At 41.5% G+C, this 12,216-nt stretch overlaps 1 protein-coding gene across 1 annotated transcript in view; it reads right to left on the bottom strand.

The window, feature by feature from the left end:
- Positions 1-12,216, bottom strand: part of LOC120055970 (arf-GAP with GTPase, ANK repeat and PH domain-containing protein 3-like) — a 247,314-nt gene that overhangs the window by 134,773 nt on the left and 100,325 nt on the right. The window lies entirely within an intron of this gene.

The raw sequence follows: 12,216 nt of genomic DNA, 5'->3' as shown, positions 1-12,216 counted from the left end.
TTATAAGAAATCTAGCTACGACCTCTGACGGTCCATCAAATAGGCAAAGGTTCAATACAGGACTAAGATCGAAACCTACTACACCGGCACTGACACTCGAAGTATGTAGCAGGGCTTGCAAACTATCATAGACTACAAAGGGAAACCCAGCCACGAGCTGCCCAGTGATGCGAGCCTAGCAGACAAAATAAATGCCTCGCCTCGAGGAAAGCAAAACTGAACCATGCATGAGAGCACCAGCTGTTACGGATGACTGTGTGATCTTGCTTTCCGTAACCGATGTGAGTAAGACCTTTCTAGAGGTTAACATTCACAAGGCCGCGGAGCCAGACGGAACACACAACGAGGATTCAGAGCAACAGCACCACTTAACCTCAGGAGGCTGAAGAAATGTTGGCTTGGTCCCGAAGACCCTCACAAATTTCTCCAGATGCACCATTGAGAGCATCCTGTCCGGCTGTATCGCCGCACTGTCTGCAACCGCAGGGATATCCAGAGGTTGGTGTGGTCAGCCCTACGTATCACCAGGGGCACACTGCCTGCCCTCCAGGACATCTACTGTACAGCACCCGGTGTCACAGGAAGAGCAAGAAGATCACCTGGTGTTACAGGAAGGACCTCCGCCACCCGAGCCATGACCTGTTCACCCATCTACCATTTAGAAGGAGGGGACAGTACAGGTACATCAAAGCTGGGACTGAGAGACTGAAAAACAGCTTCCGTCTCCAGGCCATCAGTAAGTTAAATAGTCACCACTAGCTGGCCTCTGCCCAGTACCCTACCCTGAACTTAGTCACTGTTACTAGCCGGCTACAATCTCTGCACCTAAGAGACTTCTGCCCTATGTACAGTTGAAGTCAGAAGTTTACATACACTTAGTTTGGAGTCATTAAAACTCGTTTTTCAACCACTCCACAAATTTCTTGTTAAAAAACTATAGTTTTGGCAAGTCTGTTAGGACATCTACTTTGTGCATGACACACGTAATTTTTCCAACAATTTTTTACAGACAGATTATTTCACTTATAATTCACTGTATCACAATTCCAGTGAGTCAGAAGTTTACGTACACTAAGTTGACGGTGCCTTTAAACAGCTTGGAAAATTCCAGAAAATGATGTCATGGCTTTAGAAACTTATGATAGGCTAATTGACATAATTATTGTCAATTGGAGGTGTACCTGTGGATGTATTTCAAGGCCTACCTTCAAACTCAGTACCTCTTTGCTTAACATCATGGGAAAATCAAAAGAAATCAGCCAAGACCTCAGAAAAAAAACTGTAGACCTCCACAAGTCTGGTTCATCCTTGGGAGCAATTTACAAACGCCTGAAGGTATCACGTTCATCTGTATAAACAATAATACGCAAGTATAAACACCATGGGAACACGCAGCCGTCATACCACTCAGGACAGAGATGTGTTCTGTCTCCTAGAGATGAACGTACTTTGGTGCGAAAAGTGCAAATCAATCCCAGAACAACAGCAAAGGACCTTGTGAAGATGCTGGAGGAAACAGGTACAAAAGTATCTATAGCCACAGTAAAACGAGTCCTATTTCGACATAACCTGAAAGGCCGCTCAGCCAGGCAGAAGCCACTGCTTCAAAACCGCCATAAAAAAAGCCAGACTACAGTTTGCAACTGCACATGGGTACAAAGATCGTACTTTTTGAAGAAATTTCCTCTGGTCTGATGAAACAAAAATAGAATTGTTTGGCCATAATGACCATCGTTATGTTTGGAGGAAAAAGGGGGCGGCTTGCAAGCCGAAAAACACCATCCCAACCGTGAAGCACGGGGGTGGCAGCATCATGTTGTGGGGGTGCTTTGCTGCAGGAGGGTCTGGTGCACTTCACAAAATAGATGGCATCATGAGGGAGGAAAGTTATGTGGATATATTGAAGCAACATCTCAAGACATCAGTCAGGAAGTTAAAGCTTGGTCGCAAATAGGTCTTCCAAATGGACAATGACCCCAAGCAAACTTCCAAAGTTGTGGCGAATTGGCTTAAGGACAACAAATTCAAGGTATTGGAGTGGCCATCACAAAGCCCTGACCTCAATCCTATAGAAAATCTGTGGACAGAACTGAAAAAGCGTGTGCGAGCAAGGAAGCCTACAAACCTGACTCAGTTACACCAGCTCTGTCAGGAGGAATGGGACAAAATTCACCCAACTTATTGTGGGAAGCTTGTGGAAGGCTACCCGAAACGTTTGACCCAAGTTAAACAATTTAAAGGCAACGCTACCAAATACTAATTGAGTGTATGTAAACTTCTGACCCACTGGGAATGTGATGAAAGAAATAAAAGCTGAAATAAATAATTCTCTCTACTATTATTCTGACATTACACACTCTTAAAATAAAGTGGTGATCCTAACTGACCTAAGACAGGGAATTTGTACTTGGATTAAATGTCAGGAATTGTGAAAAACGGAGTTTAAATGTATTTGGCTAAGGTGTATGTAAACTTCCGACTTCAACTGTACATATATTCTATTTTTGGGACTTGTGTGTATTGTTTTGTATTGCTCAGTATTACTGAACTGTTAGAGCTAGAAACATAAGCATTTCGCTGCACCTACGATAACCTCTGCAAAATATGTGTACGCGATCACAAAAGTCCACAAGAACGCCAAGGTAACCTCCCTAAATGACTACCGCCCTGTAGCACTCACATCTATAGCCAATAAATGCTTTGAAAGGCTGGTCATAGCGCACATCAACACCATCATCCCAGACACCCTGGACCCACTCCAATTTCCATACCACTCCAACAGATCCACAGATGACTCAATCTCTATTGCACTCCACAATGCCCTCACCCACTTGGACAAAAGGAATACTTATTTAAGAATGCTGTGAAGTTCCTTCCAGGCTCAGGACCCTGGGACTGAACACCTCCCTCTGCAACTGGATTCTGTGCTTCCTGATGGGACGACCCTAGGCGGTGAGGGTAGGCAACAACACATCCGCCACGCTGACCATCAACACACGGGCCCCTCAGGGTTGTGTGCTTAGTTCCCTCCTGTACTCCCTTTTCACCCAGGACTATGTGGCCACGCACAACTCCAACACCATCATCAAGTTTGCTGACGACACAATGGTGGTAGGACTGATCACAGATGATGATGAGGCAGCCTATAGGGAGGTCAGATACCTGGCAGTGTGGTGCCAGGACAACAACCTCTCCCTCAAGGTCAGCAAGACAAAGGAGATGATCGTGGACTACAGGAGATGGGGCTGTAGTGGAGCTCATTGAGAGATTCAAGTTATTCTGTGTCCACATCACGAAGGAATTTAACATGGTCCACACACACCCACACAGTGCATCCTCCCCCTCAAGAGGCTGAAAAGGTTTGGCATGGGCCCTCAGATCCTCAAAAAGTTATTCAGCTGCACCATTGAGAACATCTTGACTGACTGCATCACCGCTTGGTACGGCAACTGCAAGACACCCGACCGCAAGGCGCTACAGAGGGTGGTGAGTAAGGCCCAGTACATCCAGGACCTCTATACCAGGTGATATCAGAGGAAGGCAAGCGGTACCAGTGCACAAAGTCTGGAACCAACAAGACCCTGAACAGTTTCAACCCTTAAGCCATAAGACTGCTAAACAAGGCTGCTAAATAGCTAATCAAATGGCTACCCGGACTACCTGTATTGACCCTCTTTTTAAAAAACTCTTGCACTGACTATGCACACGCACTGGACTCTATCCACACACTCACATATACATACACTTTTTTTATGCACAAAACTATTTAAGCAACAGTGATCTTAATCCCAGAGGGGATTTAACGTCTCTGCTGTAATCTAGAAGCTTGATCTTGACATCTAGACACTTACAGTGCATTCGGAAAGTATTCAGACCCATTGACTTTTTCAACATTTTGTTACCTTACAGCCTTATTCTAAAATTGTTTAAATTGTTATTTTTCCTCATCAATCTACACACAATACCCATAATGACAAAGCAAAAACAGGTAGATTTATTTTTTGCTAAATAAAAACAGAAATACCTTATTTACATAAGTAATCAGACCCTTTGCTATGAGACTCAAAATTGAGCTCAGATGCATCCTGTTTACATTGATCATCCTTGAGATGTTTCTGCAACTTGATTGGAGTCCACCTGTGGTAAATTCAATTGATTGGAAATTATTTGGAAAGGCACACACCTGTCTATATAAGGTCCCACAGTTGGCAGCCCACTTGGAGTTTGCCAAAAGGCTCCTAGAGGACTCAGACCATGAGAAACAAGATTCTCTGGTCTGATGAAACCAAGATTGAACTCTTTGGCCTGAATGCCAAGCGTCAAGTCTGGAGGAAACCTGGCACCATCCCTATGGTGAAGCATGGTGGTGGCAGCATCATGCTGTAGGGATGTTTTTCAGTAGCAGGGACTGGGAGACTAGTCAGGATCGAGGGAAAGATGATTGGAACAAAGTACAGAGAGATCCTTGATGAAAACCTGCTCCAGAGCGCTCAGGACCACAGAATGGGGCGAAGTTTCACCTTCCAGCAGGGCAATGACACTAAGCACACAGCCAAGACAATGCAGGAGTGGCTTCGGGACAAGTCTCTGAATGTCCTTGAGTGGCACAGCCAGAGTCCGGACTTGAACATTATCTCTGGAGAGACCTGAAAATAGCTGTGCAGCTACGCTCCCCATCTAACCTGACTGATCTTGAGAGGATCTGCAGAGAAGGGGAGAAATTCCCCAAATACAGGTGTGCCAAGCTTGTAGCGTCATACCCAAGAAGACTCGCTGTATTGTAATTCGTATCGCTGGTATTCGAATGACCCTGGTGATGAGTTCTAATCTTGAAATATTGTTCATTATCAGGTATCCTATTGAATGCCATAGTCTAGTGTGTACACCAGAAGTTAATGGTTATCTGTAGGGGGAATGTATTGAGTAAAGGAAGGGCAATCACTAGGGCTAGGCGGTATACCGTATTTTACTATATACCGGTATTGATGCATGGACCGGTTTGGGTTTTTTACTCTACCTTCTAAAACGGTATTTGAAAGTTTTTTGGTTTGTTAAATGTGATACGCTGTGTGTAACGTCCATTTTTATAGTTTACTCCGCTACTTGAGTCATCCCTCTCTGCTCTCTCTCAATCTCCACGCTGCTTTCCACAAAGACCTAGTCCCACCCCCTGTCACTCAAGGAGGGCATGTGTTGTTGCTTGACCACGATACTTTCGTTCAGTCTGCATGGTCAATGCAGCACATGCAACAATGTTGATGGCAACAATGTTGTTTCCAATTTAATCTTAATATAAATCCACAAGCGTTCTATAATTACAATATCACTTTGTGTTTCTTACATCTGCAAACAGCTAACGTTAGTTTGTATTTTCTTGGCAAGTTAGGCTAAATCGTGATAGCCACTAATGCTAATCGCAAACGTAGCCAGCTAATACCGCCTGGTACCAGCGCAGGTGGAGGTCTAAATCAGCATGTTTTTTGTGCAACAGTATCTTCTACATCAAAGAGGAATAGGCAAAGCATGAATATGTTGGCTATATGAATAAAGATGTAATGTAACCAAAGATTATAGAGTCCCCTAGGAAACACGGAACATCACTTTGGTTCCTACCCTGTCACAATAACTCATCCATGGCATTTTCATTTGTTGTCATGTCAAGCACTGTATTCAAAGTGCCCACTATTATTTATATTCTAAAAGGGCCCGTAAGTAAGCTATTAATTTCACTGTTAGTCTAAAACTGTGGTTTACGAAGCATGTGACAAATTTGATTTGATTTGACACTACCTCATTCAGTATGTTGGAGCTTTTTTCGATCCTCTCACCTTGAGGCAAACTGATGCTGCGGCTGCTAATTCAATTTAACAGTGAGAGATTACCAGACGTGACACAACATGTTTCCTCTATTAATGACATCAGATAGGGAAGGAACATTTGACTGAATAATCACCATTTTGAAAAAGTCTAGAAAACCATTCAATAGAACAATTACAGTCTGGGTGAAAGTCAGTAGAATTGTTTATGTCTGCCTGTAGGTTATTGCCATAACCAAACCAAACACACAGATAACTCCTGTCTGCAGGCAACAAGGTGGGATCCCCCTATGTCGGTCTACACCAGGATAATGAAAACCTACAACGCCATACAAGGCAGCATCCTTTACTGTAGGTGCATATGTCTGTTGCAGCAACAATGTTCTCTTCATGCCCAAGGCAATCATATTACAGAAGATCAATCATCCAGAAAAAAATATTGAGAGCAAATGACTATTCAAGTACCTATTTATAGGTATTCTAGAGCACTCTTGCCATAAACAATATTTTACACAAATTGAAAGCGGTTGTCCAATCCATTTTTATTGTCTGTGTAAGTTAAGTGTAAGGGCTTCAGTGAAAATTGCAACATTTGCACAACATGAGATCAATTGTTGAAAAACATACATGCAAACGTTGTTCCCAGGCTAATCAAAGCCATTCCAAACACAATTGAACTTCACTTGAGACACTTTTCCCAATTAAGAAAGTAAACAGTTGTTCGTTTGAACACTAGATTCTACCTTTAAATGTTTTGTTTTAGAAGCAATAAGGTTGACTTAAAACACTGTATACAATAATAGGCTTCGTTGCTATGGCGATCTCACTTTATTCCAGGCTGAGGCGTGTTGAGTGCATCACCAGAGGTGGATTCAGGCTTTGTGTTGCTAAGCCCTCTCACTACCAGTTTGACACATCTCCTTGAACATGTTAGAACACGAGCACCAAAGACGCTCTTCAGATGCGGCTCTGAAACTCTGCTTGAGTGAGGGAGTTATATTTCAGAAGTGGTAGATAGTAGCATAAATGAGGTTGCCACTCATTTTGTCAAGGTTTTATTGTTAGCATACAAATGTAGCTAATGTTTCTGTAAAACATATTTAATGATAGAGACAAGAGGACAACGTTACGACACAAAGTAGATCCTCTCAAAATAAAAATACTGATTGGAGCTATTTTATGCAACTCTTGAGCACCATGTTCTATGAGCACTCTGACATGAACAGATTTGCAGTTAACTGCAAAGAGATAAACAGTAGTTTCCACTGTTGTCTCAATTCTTGCATATCTTAAAGAGAGAGGGCCAAACACACAAAGGAAGACCCCAGAAATAGATAGGCCATTCAGTTGAATTAGAGGTCATCACACAAATGGGGCTCTATAGTGTTGTTGACCACTTAGAGCAGGCGTGTCAAACTCATTTTGCGCCGGGGGCCGCATTTGGTCTTCAACGAGGTCCGGAGGGGCATCACTGAAAATGCGCTACATTTCCTTGGCGTCAACATTTTTTTTTTTTTTTTTTTTAAAAGCCTCTATTCATAGTTTTTTGAATTTCTGATGCTCCCTGACTGTCTAGCTTTCATTTAGGTGATTATTTAGTTATACATTTTTATGTCATGTGCCCAAGTACAGCGAAATGCCTTTCTTTTTTAGCGAGCTGGAGACAATCAAGAAACTGGATGAATATACTGTAGGTCCATTATCATTCCTACACAGTTTCGATTTGGTTTCAGTCATTTTAAGTACAGTGACTTCAGATGGTATTCACACCTTTTGACTTTTTCTAGATTTTGTTGTGTTACAGCCTGATTTTTTTGGGAAAATATATAAAGTACCAGTCACACCTACTCAGGGTTGTTCTTTATTCTTTTATTACTATTTTATACATTGTAGAATAATAGTGATGACATCAAAACTATGAAATAACTCATATGGAATCTTGTAATAAGGAAAAATGTGTTAAACAAATCAAAATATATTTTATATTGGAGATTCTTCAAAGTAGCCACCCTTTGCCTTGGTGACAGCATTGCACACTCTTGGCATTCTCTCAACCAGCTTCATGAGGAAGTCAACTGGAATGCATTTCAATTAGCAGGTGTGCCTTGTTAAAAGTTCATTTGTGGAATTTCATATATTCTTAATGTGTTTGAGCCAATCAGTTGTGTTGTGACAAGGTAGGGTTGGTATACAGAAGATTATCTTTTACCAAATAAGGCTAAGACCATAATATGGCAAGAACAGCTCAAATTAGCAAAGAAAAACAACAGTCCATCATTACTTTAAGACATGAAGGTCAGTCAATACAGAACATTTCAAGAACTTTGAACGTTTCTTCTAGTGCAGTCGCAAAAACCATCAAGCGCTATGATGAAACTGGCTCTCATGAGGACCGCCACAGGAAAGGAAGACCCAGAGTTACCTCTGCTGCAGAGGATATGTTCATTAGAGTTACCAGCCTCAGAATTTGCAGCCCAAATAAATGCTTTACAGAGTTCAAGTAACAGACACATCTCAACATCAAATATTCAGAGGAGACTGCGTGAATCAAGCCTTCATGGTCGAATTTCTGCAAAGAAATCACTACTAAAGGACAACAATAATAAGAAGAGACTTGCTTGGGCCAAGAAACATGAGCAATAGACATTAGACCGGTGGAAATCTGTCCTTTGGTCTGATGAGTCCAAATTTGAGATGCTTGGTTCCAACCGCCGTGTCTTTGTGAGACGCAGTGTAGGTGAACGGATGATCTCCGCATGTGTGGTTCCCACCGTGAAGCATGGAGGAGGAGGTGTGATGGTGTGGGAGTGCTTTGCTGGTGACACTGTCTGATTTATTTAGAATTAAAAAGGCACACTTAACCAGCATGGCTACCACAGCATTATGCAGCAATACGTCACCCCATCTGGTTTGCACTTAGTGGGACTATCATTTGTTTTTCTACAGGACAATGACCCAACACACCTCTAGGCAGTGTAAGGGCTATTTGACCAAGAAGGAGAATGATGGAGTGCTGCATCAGATGACCTGGCCTCCACAATCACCTGACCACAACCCAATTGAGATGGTTTGGGATGAGTTGGACCGCAGAGTGAAGGAAAAGCAGCCAACAAGTGCTCAGCATATGTGGGAACTCCTTCAAGATTGTTGGAAAAGCATTCCAGGTGAAGCTGGTTGAGAGAATGCTAAGAGTGTGCAAAGCTGTCATCAAGGCAAAGGGTGGATACTTAGAAGAATCGTAAATATAAAATATATTTTGATTTGTTTAACACTTTTTTGGTTACTACATGATTCCATATGTGTTATGTCATAGTTTTGATGTCTTCACTATTATTCTACAATGTAGAAAAAAGTAAAAAATAAAGAAAAACCCTTGAATGAGTAAGTGTGTCCAAACTTTTGACTGGTACTGTATATGTTTTTATAACTGGCCTACACACAGTACCCCTTAATGTCAAAATGGAACTATGTTTATCAAAGTTTTTACAAATTAATAACAAAATGAAAAGCTGAAATAGTTTGATTCAATAAGTACAATTCAACCCCTTTGTTATGGAAAGCCTAAGTAAGTTCAAGAGTAAAAATGTACTTAAGTCACATAATAAGTTGAATGGACTCACTCTGTGTGCAATAATGGTGTTAAACATGATTTTTAATAACTACCCCATCTTTGTACCCCACACATACAATTATCTGTAAAAGTCCCTCAGTCGAACAGTGAATTGCAAACACAGATTCAACCACAAAGCCCAAAGAAGGGTACCTATTAGATGGGTAAAAAAAATAGCAGACATTGAATATCCCTTTGAGTATGGTGAAGTTATTAATTATACTTTGGATGGTGTATCAATGCACCCAGTCACTACAAAGATACAGGCATCCTTCCCAACTCAGTTGCCGGAGTGGAAGGAAACTGCTCAGGGATTTCACCATGAGGCCAATGGTGACTTTAAAACACTTACAGAGTTTAATGGCTGTGATAGGAGAAAACTAAAGATGTTACTCTACAATACTAACCTAATTGACAGAGTGAAAAGAAGGAAACCTGCACAAAATAAAAATATTCCAAAACACGCATCATGTTTGCAACAAGGTACTAAAGTAATACTGCAAAACATGTGGCAAAGAAATCAACTTTTTGTACTGAAAACAAAGTTTACAACACATTACTGAGTACCACTCTCCATATTTTTAAGCATAGTGGTGGCTGCATCATGTTACGGGTATGCATTAATTGTTAAGGTCCGGGGGGGGGACAAAAAAATAAATGGAAGGCAGCTACAGTTGAAGTGGGTAAAACGGTATGTTAACATTATTAAAGTGACCCGTGTTCAATGACTATATACAGTTGAAGTTGGAAGTTTACATACACCTTAGCCAAATACAATTAAGTTTTCACAATTCCTGACATTTAATCCTAGTAAAAATTCCCTGTCTTAGGTCAGTTAGGATCACCACTTTATGTTAACTTCTTATGGCTGCAGGGGCAGTATTGAGTAGCTTGGATGAAAGGTGCCCAGAGGTGCCCAGAGTAAACTGCCTGCTCCTCAGTCCCAGTTGCTAATATATCCATATTATTATTAGTATTGGATAGAAAACACTCTGAAGTTTCTAAAACTGTTTGAATGATGTCTGTGAGTATAACAGAACTCATATGGCAGGCAAAAACCTGAGAAGAAATCCAAACAGGAAGTGGGAAATCTGAGGTTGGTCGATTTTCAACCCAGCCCCTATTGAATACACAGTGGGATATGGATCAGTTTGCACTTCCTACGGCTTCCACTAGATGGCAAAAGTCTGTAGAACCTTGTCTGATGCCTCTACTGTGAAGTGGGGCCGAAGGAGACAGGAATGAGTCAGGTCTGCCATGAGCTGACCATGCGCGTTCACATGAGAGGGAGCTCTGTTCCATCGCACATCTGAAGTCAATGGAATTCTCCGGTTGGAACGTTATTGAAGATTTATGTTAAAAACATCCTAAAGATTGATTCCATACATCGTTTTACATGTTTCTACTGACTGTTACGGAACTTTTTGACATTTCGTCTGCTTTTAGTGAACGCGCTTCCTGACTTTGGATTTGTTTACCAAACACACTAACAAAAATAGCTATTTGGACATAAATGATGGACATTACCGAACAAAACGAACATTTCTTGTGGAAGTGGGAGTCCTGGGAGTGCATTCCGACGAAGATCTTTCATCAAAGTTTATGATGATTATTTCTGTTATTTGACGTGGCTCTGCAATTTCTCCGGATATTTTGGAGGCATTTCTGAACACGGCGCCAATGTAAACTGAGGTTTTTGGATATAAATATGAACTTTATTGAACAAAACATATATGTATTGTGTAACATGAAGTCCTATGAGTGTCATCTGATGAAGATCATCAAAGGTTAGTGATACATTTTATCTCTATTTCTGCTTTTTGAGACTCCTGTCTTTGGCTGGAAAAATGGCTGTGTTTTTCTGTGATTTCGCGGTGACCTAACATAATCGTTTGTGGTGCTTTCGCTGTAAAGCCTTTTTGAAATCGGACACTGTGGTGGGATTAACAAGTAGTGTGTCTTTAAAATGGTGTGAAATACTTGTATGCTTGAGGAATTTTAATTATGAGATTTCTGTTGTTTGAATTTGGCGCCCTGCACTTTCACTGGCTGTTGTCATATCGATCCCGTTAACGGGAATGCAGCCATAAGAGAATGTGAAATGTCAGAAAAAAAGAAGACAGAATGATTTATTTCAGCTTTTATTTCTTTCATCACATTCCCAGTGGGTCAGAAGTTTACATACACTCAATTAGTATTTGGTAGCATTGCCTTTAACTTGGGTCAAATGTTTCGGGTAGCCTTCCACAAGCTTCCCACAATAAGTTGGGTGAATTTTGGCCCATTCCTCCTGACAGAGCTGGAGTAACTGAGTCAGGTTTGTATGCCTCCTTGCTCGCACACGCTTTTTCAGTTCTTCCCACAAATGTTCTATAGGATTGAGGTCAGGGCTTTGTGATGGCCACTCCAATACCTTGAATTTGTTGTCCTTAAGCCATTTTGCCACAACTTTGGAAGTTTGCTTGGGGTCAATGTCCATTTGGAAGACCCATTTGCGACCAAGCTTGAACTTCCTGACTGATGTCTTGAGATGTTGCTTAAAAAATATCCACATAATTTCCCTCCCTCATGATGCCATCTATTTTGTGAAGTGCACCAGTCCCTCCTGCAGCAAAGCACCCTCGCAACAGTTCTATTTTTGTTTCATCAGACCAGAGGACATTTCTCCAAAAAGTGCGATCTTTGTCCCCATGTGCAGTTGCAAACCGTAGTCTGGCTTTTTTATGGCGGTTTTGGAGCAGTGGCTTCTTCCTTGCCGAGCGGCCTTTCAGGTTATGTCGGTATAGGACT

Source organism: Salvelinus namaycush, chromosome 11 (genome assembly GCF_016432855.1).
Source record: "Salvelinus namaycush isolate Seneca chromosome 11, SaNama_1.0, whole genome shotgun sequence".
Taxonomy (NCBI): Eukaryota; Metazoa; Chordata; class Actinopteri; order Salmoniformes; family Salmonidae; genus Salvelinus; species Salvelinus namaycush.
Note: the sequence above shows the minus strand (reverse complement) of the source record. Positions and strands in the feature narration are given on the sequence as shown.